The 9,770-nt window shown below is 47.7% G+C and overlaps 1 long non-coding RNA gene across 1 annotated transcript; it reads left to right on the top strand.

The window, feature by feature from the left end:
* Positions 1-2,795: 2,795 nt before the first annotated feature.
* On the top strand, positions 2,796-9,440 carry LOC311527133. The gene is made up of 2 exons (XR_014713253.1): positions 2,796-4,050; positions 6,953-9,440. It is a non-coding gene; the product is annotated as an uncharacterized lncRNA (long non-coding RNA).
* Positions 9,441-9,770: the final 330 nt, after the last annotated feature.

Genomic DNA, 9,770 nt, shown 5'->3' with positions numbered 1-9,770 from the left:
GACACCAACCATGTTGCTCTCACCTTTAAACTTAACCCAAAGACTATCAACAGGCTTTTCTCCAGTTTCATACTGGAGCGCTGAACAATCATACTGCTCTCTTATATACAGTGCAACTCTGTGATGTTCCCCTGGTGTTATCTGGACCAGTGATCTGCTAGGTCACTCCAATCCTTGACTCTGGGAACCAGTCTTACCCTGCTCTGCTGTGAGAACCCCCACTCCTGAGCTGTTCATGCACAGCCTCTGGCATGTAAGCTGCACCTTGGATTGTGCAACCAAATGACACTAGCCAGTATCTCCGGTCCCAGACAAAACCTGAGGAACCTCCATCTTGCAGTGTCTAGTTATGCCCACTAGACGCTGCAAGGTTATATGAGTTTGTAAATTTAACAAAGAAATTGATATGCACCAGGCTTGTTATCCCAAGGGGAGTTTCTGACACGCTTGAAACCAAATGCACTGCTTTAGGTAGAATAAACAAACACATTTATTACCTACAAAGATAGATTTTAAGTGATAGGCAAAAAGTCAGAGTGGTTACCAAAATAAAATAAAATATAAGCACACAATCTAAACTCTCAACCCTATTAGACTGGCAATATCTAGATTAAGCAGTTTTTCTCACCCCACTGGATATTGCAGTTCTTAATATACAGGTTTGTTTCTTAAACCTGGGCCATTCTTCTCAGGGTCTTGGTTGCTTGCAGCAAAGGTGGGGACAGGAGAAGGACCCAGTATGTGTCCACTCTGTCTGTTTTACACCCTCAGTCCATGTGCTTGGGGAGCACAAGTCCAGGCATGTCTGTGGGGCATTGCTGAGTCTCTCCAAGCAAGGTTGAGCAATTCCCCTGGTGCGGCCTCATGCAGGTGAGTCATTGCATTGTAGCTCCCTTGCTGGACAATGGCTGTTGATGGGTTGTTTGACACCCCGCCTGGACATTGGTTACTTTCCTTGCTGTTGCATCTGGGGAGCTAATATCTGGCTGATTCCCCCAACTTACAGCATGTTTTAGTGACTACCATACTACACAATTCTCATAACATCATATGCATTAATGGTACACATATATGGATAGAGAAATGACTTTCAGCAGATCATAACCTTTCCCCTGATACCTTACAAGACATGCTTTATATGCAAGATCACAATTATAAGAAAATGAGGAATATGAGGGTTACAGTACACTCCCCCAAGGTATAGAATGTCTCCCACTTTTTCTCCCCCACCTCTCCAACTCCATTGCAACCTTGGCTGGAATTGTCCACGAGCTATTTTGGGTCATGGTTTTCTGCGGAAGTCCAGATAATTAGCTTTTCAAACAATTTGGGCATTTTTTTTGAATGGCTGAGTTGTTAATCTTTAAAACCCCTGTTCTGCACAGTTATTTGTGACAGCTTTTCAAATCTGCACAGACCCAAATATATCATCATCACCACATTCTGGTCGATGGCCTGACATGAATCAAAGTATGGGTTTGCATTAAAGGGAAACCATTATGGGCCAACAACTGACATTTTTAAGAATCCTGCAATAACTGGTTATGGAACTGGGTCATTCACTGAAATACCAGGAGCTTGTTAAGAGTCCTCTAATGGGTACATGGGAGAATTCTTCTGATCTTTGAGAAATACAAATGTAAACAAACGAAAGAAAGGAAATGCAAAACAATAACCCCTATAATCAGAGGATGGTCAAGTTTCAACTCAATCTGACCAGAGCTGTAAAATTCAAAATTAAGGGTGATATTTGTGATGGTGCCCCCCATAAGGCTTTATGGAAATATGCTTATAGAATCATAGAATCTCAGGGTTGGAAGGGACCCCTGAAGGTCATCTAGTCCAACCCCCTGCTCGAAGCAGGACCAATTCCCAGTTAAATCATCCCAGCCAGGGCTTTGTCAAGCCTGACCTTAAAAACCTCTAAGGAAGGAGATTCTACCACCTCCCTAGGTAACGCATATATATATATATATATATGACATAACTGGAATATGTTTTATGCTACATATGCCATGTAACATATCTCTGTAAAGGTTATGATCTACTGAATCTATTCATCCTATTTGTATGCATGTATCATTTTTGTATTCGAAGTTATGAATATTGGCTGTGTACTTGCTTAATTTTTAAGTAGTCATAGTAAAGCATTTGGTCAGTTTCTTGAAAAAGGAATGTGCAAATTAAGTGCTCAATCAAGAAGTACTTAACACACAATGGATCTTGGAAGGCTCCAATCCACATAAGAAGTCTACATGAGGACGTTCAAGGTAGCATGCAAACAATGGCTGCTGGCTGTAAAAACTGAGTCATGCATAGACATGTGACTTGCCCATGTGACTCCAAAACTCCACCTTGGAGCTGGACTTTGCATAGGAGAGAGGAAGGGGTCACCACCCACAAGAGAGAGTCTATTTAAGCCCATGGGAGACCCCTCCCTTTTGTCTTCAGCTGGCTAAAGAGAGAGCCTCTCCACCCTCAAGGATACTTGAAAGAAACTGGAACAAAGGACAGTAACTACAGCGGGTGTGACCGATTGCTAGACCCACACTAGAAGGAGGCTAGTTTGTAAAAGGAAGCTTACTGGAATTCCTCTGAGGGTGAGGTTTTTATTTGCATTTGTATTAGACCTAGACTAGTGTGTTCTATTTTATTTTACTTGGTAATTCACTTTGTTCTGTCTGCTATTACTTGGAACCACTTAAATCCTACTTTCTGTATTTAATGAAGTCACTTTTTACTTATTAATTAACCCAGAGTATGTATTAATACCGGGGGGGGGGGCGGCAAACAATTGTGCATACCTCTCTATCAGTGTTATAGAAGGTGATCAATTTATGAGTTTACCCTGTACAAGCTTTATACAGGGTAAAAAAAGATTTATTTGGGGTGTGGACCCTATTGGGACTTAGGCATTTGAGTGTTAAAGACAGGAACACTTCTACAACTACAGCTGTTAGGGGATGTGGTTCAGACCTGGGTCTGGGTTTGCAGCAGGCTAGCAGGTCTGGCTCAAACCAGGCAGGGCACTGAAGTCCCAAGCTGGGAGGGCAGGGAAAGCAGGAGCAGTAGTAGTCTTGGCACATCAGTTGGCAGCCCCAAAGGGGTTTCTGTGATCCAACTTGTCACAATATTCTTTAAGTAAAATAATCTTAAAAACTTGTCAGTTTTGTTGGGAACACTGGGGCATGGCCACTAGGTAACTCGAGGGGATGGAAGACCACAAGTGTCGATGAAGCCCCCTCGCACTAGGCCCCGGTGTCCTTGGCCCCCCCCCCCCTCCTGCCTGGAGGCACTCGCAGCAGCTCTGTGTGCTAGGCCCAAGTGTCCTTGGCCCCCCCGCCTGGAGGCCCACACAGCAGTTATGCTGAGAATCTGCAACAGTATGTTGCAGAGTCAGACTGCCTGAAACTAAGCAAGGCCAAACAGGGGAGATATGGAAGAACAATGCTGAATAAAGCAGCTTTATGTATAGTTTAACAAATGATACAGAGAATCAGGGAACTAGCTGGGAACTGGATTGGCTGGCTATATGGATACTTGGAGCAGCTTGCTATTGGATAAGTATGCTGGAAAAAAGGATGTATAAAAGCCTGTGTAACTTCCTGCTCTGTTGTGCAGGATTTGAGATTTTATTCTCCCTGTACCTTTTTGCAGCTGCAAATAAACTTTTCTGCTTCTCCACCCCGTTGTGATTATTGGGTGTAGCACACCGGGTAACGAACCACTCAAGCTGTTGTTCAGCCTCTCGGCACTGGGTGCCGGCAACAGCTTTTGGCGTCCCTGGGTGGGCGACGAGGCTGCAATTTAGCCTTGCCCGGACCCCTCCTGGAGGTCGAGGATTGCGGCGAAAGCCGACGCCCAGCGCGCACCGGTGAGTTCATCGGGGGTCTTGGAGGAGACGCGATTTGATCGACCCCAGAGGGCACAACGGTGCAACGCACTCATATAGTGGAGAAGCTGTTGTGGACGGCGGTGAAGAACCGGTCCCTTAGACGTGGGGGAGGAGCAGCTGCAGGACGGCGGTGAAGAACCGGTCCCTTGGATAAGGTAGGATCCTTTTAAAATCCGGATTATATGCTCTGTTGGAACCTGGGGACGCCCAGAGTTACCCTGTAGGTATGGGACAGGGACAGAGCTCAGAGGTTAGGGCACGGTGTACGCCCCTAGAGTGCATTCTAGCAAACTGGAAGGTATTTGGTGCGGATCCGATGACTAAGAGCCAATTAAAACGATTCTGTACAGTTGACTGGCCTCAATATCAACTAGAGGACCAGGAGTGGTGGCCACCAGGAGGGTCAATTAATTACAACACGATCCTCCAATTAGTTTTGTTTTGTCAGTGAATGGGTAAATGGAATGAACATATGTATGCGCATTTGTTTCTGACTTTATGTACTTGACCAGATATTTTACAGCGCTGTAATCTGACTCCGACTGGTTCAGTAGCAGCTAATGTTAGTCCCCAGACCCCCACTGTAATGGCAGAGCCGGTGTCCCCTTCGGCCCCCACACCCCCACCTTATAAGGGTAGGATGCCTCGGGTTACAGAGATTGCCCTCTCGGTGGTACTCTATCCTTTGCTTACCGAGACGGTTGTGGCCTGCCCAGGGGCAGATGGACGTCAGGCTACCACTATGCAAGTTTACACCCATGTGCCATTCAATCCAATAGACTTAGCAGCTTTTAAAGCACAGGCAGGAGAGTTTTCCACCAACCCAAGCAGGTTTATATCAGTCTTTGAGGGGTGCCTCAGTAGTCACAAGCCGATTGAGACGACTGTAATATCCTCCTGAGAACCCTGTTGTCTGAGGTGGAAAGGAATCAGGTTACAGCTAAGGCAAGGGGAGCGTCAGCTTTCAAGCGAAAGAAAGGAAGCTATCTGTCAAGTTCCTACCCCAAGTAACCGTAAGCGGCTCAGGGCATTTCTGGGTATGGCAGGCTTTTGCAGGATATGGATCCCAGAGTTTGGACTGTGGGCTAAACCCCTGTACGACTGTGTAAAAGGAGCAGATCATGACCCCTTCTATTGGACCCCAGAGGCTGACAGGGCATTTAAAATCCTGAAAAGAAAATTGATGGAAGCCCCAGCTCTGGACCTGCCGGATCTCTCTAAGCCGTTTCAGTTGTATGTACATGAACGAAGGGGGGTGGCCCTAGGAGTGCTCACACAGCTGTTAGGAGCATGGAAGCGTCCTGTGGCTTATTTTTCTAAGCAATTGGATCAGGTTGCAAAGGGTTGGCCGGCATGTTTACGGGCGGTCGCAGCTACTGCCCTATTGCTTGAGGAAGCCGAGAAGCTAACATTGGGAGGGGTTATGCAAATCTATACTCCCCATATGGTCCGAGCCTTATTGGATGCAAAGGGAGGGCTTTGGCTTACCCAGGCTCGGATTGCTCGGTACCAGGCTAAGCTGTTAGAGAACTCTGAAGTCACCCTACAGCCTTGCCCCTCCCTTAACCCAGCCACTCTCTTGCCAGAAACAGAGGAACAGAAACATGACTGTTTAGAGATCATAGATGTCCAGTACTCCAGCCGTCCGGATTTAAAGGATGTATCTCTCCCAAATGCAGATTATGAGTGGTACACTGATGGTAGCAGTACTGTAATAGATGGGCAAAGGAGGGCGGGTTATGCTGTTGTGACCCTCCATGACACTGTGGAAGCTGAAGGTTTGCCTGCTGGGACCTCTGCCCAGCTTGCCGAACTAATAGCCCTGACCCGTACACTTGAACTGTCAAAAGGAAAGCGGGTCAACATTTTTACTGATTCAAAGTATGCTTTTGGTGTGCTGCATGCTCATGCTGGCCTATGGAAGCAAAGGGGAATGCTGACAGCCCAAGGCTCCCCAGTCAAGTACGGGCCCCAAATCCTCCGGCTCCTAGAAGCTGTACAACTCCCCTCGGAAGTGGCGGTGGTACACTGTAAAGCCCATCAAAGGGAGGATCAAGATGTGGCCAGAGGTAACGCCCGGGCAGATAGAGAGGCTAAGCATGCTGCCACCCTGCCATCCCCTCAGACTGAGAACGCCCATATGCATGCCCTTATCCCATCAGTAGGGGAGCTTCCAACCCCTCAGTACTTTGGGGAGGAGAGACAGCTAACTGACAAACTCAGTCTCCGGGAAAAGGAGGGATGGCTCCATTCCCCAGAAGGGAAGGTCCTCTTACCAAAGGGCCTAATCCAGCCAGTGCTGCAGAAACTACATCAAACCACTCATGCTGGCAGGGAAGCACTTATCCAGCTAATGGGAAAATACTTTATCACTTCCGGACTCCGACTCCTGGCTGCCCAGGTACAAGCGGACTGCTTAGTCTGCCAAAAGAATAACCCCCGACCGGGACATCCTGTGCCACCAGCTGCCCTAGAACCCACTCTAAGCCCCGGACAAGTGTGGCAAATAGACTTTACTGAGTTTCCCCAGACTCAAGCGTTCAAATATCTCCTTGTTATAGTGGATCGGTTCAGCGGATGGCCAGAAGCCTTCCCATGCCGTAACTGCACTGCCAGGACAGTGGCCCTCAAGTTTGTTAAGGAGCTCATTCCTCGCTTTGGACTCCCCCTGTGGATGGAATCTGACAATGGGACACACTGCACGTCAAAAATCATTCAAAGCATCTCACATGCCTTACAGATCCCCTGGAAACTCCATACGCCGTGGAGACCCCAAGCCAGTGGGGTAGTGAAGTGGACCAATCAGACCCTTAAACGGCATCTCTCAAAAGTGTGCAAAGAAGCCTCACTGCAATGGCCTGATGCTTTGCCCCTCGTCCTACTCCGTATCCGCGTTCTCCCAAAGGGTAGATTAGGGCTCAGTCCCTTTAAAATTATGTTTGGAAGGGCATGGCCTATGAATGGCACCCCGGTTCTGTCAGGGGAATGGGAGTTGGGTAATGTTTTTTTGTCACAGTATATGTGTTCCCTGTCTGCTGTTCTCTTGTCTCTTCACAGGTATACCAAGGATTCCCAGCCTCTCCCCTTGGACTCTCCCGTTCACTCCTTACAGCCCGGTGACTCTGTGCTTGTTCGCACCTGGAAAGACGAGCCTCTCCAGGAAAAGTGGAAAGGACCCTATACCGTCCTGCTGATCTCCCATACAGCGGCAAAGATCAAGGGACACAAGAACTGGATCCATCACTCTCGTCTGAAGGCAGTACCTGCCCCCTCGTCAGCAGAACAGTGGACCGTCCAACCTGCTGACTCCTCATCTAGTGACGATCTCGGGCTAAAGCTACTGTTTAAAAGACACAAATAGCGGGCACCTTAATGCTAAAATGGGCCCACCCAGGTACTGGAGACCCTGGGTGGGGAAGACTCTGGTGATAATTAATTGGGTAACATTGTTATTCTCTGTATTGGTATTTCCAAATTGTGCATATCGGGAGCATAACTCCTTTGTTTTGCTTGCGCACCATGTTGCTACTTTAACAAACCAGACTGATTGCTGGGTGTGTGCTCCAACTCCACTATCCCCCAAAACGGGAATGCCCCTTGACATGCTGCCCTTGACCCTAGCAGAATTAGCCACCACCAAAGAGCAGGAAAGAACGGACTCACCGTTCTGGAACAAGACCTCTTTACAGCAAGCCACCTATCAGGACCAGGAGTATTCAGTTGCAGTACTCACTGAGGGAGTGTTATGTTTTACCCGAAACCAATCTGATCCCTATGGGCATCCTGTGGGAAAGAGCTCCTGTGTTATTACACAGTGGGCTGATGGGTATTGGATAAAGACCAACAGGGGAGGCCAACGGTGTGGGTGTAATGGTTCCTCCCCTTTTAGGGAAACACTTACAAATAATCTTACCACAAAAAAAGGGGTTTGGAAATGTAACTTGCCGTCCAGTTAATATCTCCAATGTAGCAAGCCAATGGTGGGTTTGTAGTGGTCCCTATGGCAAGTGTAATTTGAACGGCACAATTAGAAATGCCCCCACTTGTACCCAATCAGGAGGATGGGATGCCCCCCTAGGGGCATATGAACTGTTTGAAAAAGCAGCCTTAAATATCCCAGGAATCCCCTTAAGAAACAGTCCTTATTGGGCCCTACAGGGTCACTATTTTGTATGTGGCCGAAAGGCTTACAAGGTGCTGCCAGCCAACTGGACAGGTAGCTGTTATATAGCTCATGGAGTTCCTCATCTTTCCATAACTGCCACACTGCCCAAAGGAAAGATTAGAAATGCCCGAGACACCTCTGTTGAGTCACGAGAAAAGACCCTGCGGCGACTGACTAAGGCATTGGCGGGCAATATGAAGAATCCCCTCACAACCGAGAAGCTGGTAGGGTGCTCTGTACTGGGAATAGCACCACTGTTTACTGGGCCAGCCATGGCATGCATAGGCCGCTATACTGTAAGGCTGCAGATGGTACTTGAGAAAGTGGCCTTAGAGTTAGAGGACTCAGTTAGTGATTTAGGGTCCGCAGTAAAAACATTAAATAAAGAGGTACAGCAGCTCAGGACGATTTTCCCTCCAAAACAGGCTGGCTTTGGACTATCTCTTGGCATCCCAAGGAGGGGTTTGTGCCCTCGTCGGGCCCCGATGTTGTGTATATGTAAATGATAGCAGTTATGAGATCTATGAAAAGGTGGTACAGGCTGAAGCCCATGCCCGAGCCGGAGCACAGGTTGCCTATACTGCCCCAGAGAACGATTGGTTGCAAACCTTGTTTTCAGGCTGGGGTTTGTCGTCTTGGCTTGGTGGTTTATTTAGCCTGCTATTAAAATTTTTCTTTCCTGTACTGCTTGTATTACTGGTATTATGCTGTGCGGTATCATGTGTCAGGGCCCTTTTGCAAAAGTTAATAAGTCATTCTCTTCAGGGCTATCACAAAGTGCTCATGCAAAGTCATATTGTAAAGAAATAAGTAGCCCAAGTGAGAAAACTCAGAGCCAAGGCTGTTGAGTGTTCTCAAAGGGGGGAGTTGTTGGGAACACTGGGGCATGGCCACTAGGTAACTCGAGGGGATGGAAGACCACAAGTGTCGATGAAGCCCCCTCGCACTAGGCCCCGGTGTCCTTGGCCCCCCCCCCTCCTGCCTGGAGGCACTCGCAGCAGCTCTGTGTGCTAGGCCCAAGTGTCCTTGGCCCCCCCGCCTGGAGGCCCACACAGCAGTTATGCTGAGAATCTGCAACAGTATGTTGCAGAGTCAGACTGCCTGAAACTAAGCAAGGCCAAACAGGGGAGATATGGAAGAACAATGCTGAATAAAGCAGCTTTATGTATAGTTTAACAAATGATACAGAGAATCAGGGAACTAGCTGGGAACTGGATTGGCTGGCTATATGGATACTTGGAGCAGCTTGCTATTGGATAAGTATGCTGGAAAAAAGGATGTATAAAAGCCTGTGTAACTTCCTGCTCTGTTGTGCAGGATTTGAGATTTTATTCTCCCTGTACCTTTTTGCAGCTGCAAATAAACTTTTCTGCTTCTCCACCCCGTTGTGATTATTGGGTGTAGCACACCGGGTAACGAACCACTCAAGCTGTTGTTCAGCCTCTCGGCACTGGGTGCCGGCAACAGTTTCATATGGATATAACTCACTTGGTGTCATCAAGTTACTCCTGATTCCTGCCGGGTTGAGTGTAGCATCCTCTCTGATTTTGACTTGTCCTATTAGTTTTTCAGTTTGAATAAATCAGCATAGCACCACTGAAGGATGGTGGCTATGATGCAGGACTCCAAAGATATGTCTACACTGCAGCTGGGGTGTATTTCCCAGCAAGGGAGACAAACTCACGCTAGCTCTGCTTAAGTTAGCGCACC

Source organism: Lepidochelys olivacea (genome assembly GCF_965140295.1).
Source record: "Lepidochelys olivacea isolate rLepOli2 genome assembly, chromosome: 10".
In the NCBI taxonomy this organism is placed as follows: Eukaryota; Metazoa; Chordata; order Testudines; family Cheloniidae; genus Lepidochelys; species Lepidochelys olivacea.
Note: the sequence above shows the minus strand (reverse complement) of the source record. Positions and strands in the feature narration are given on the sequence as shown.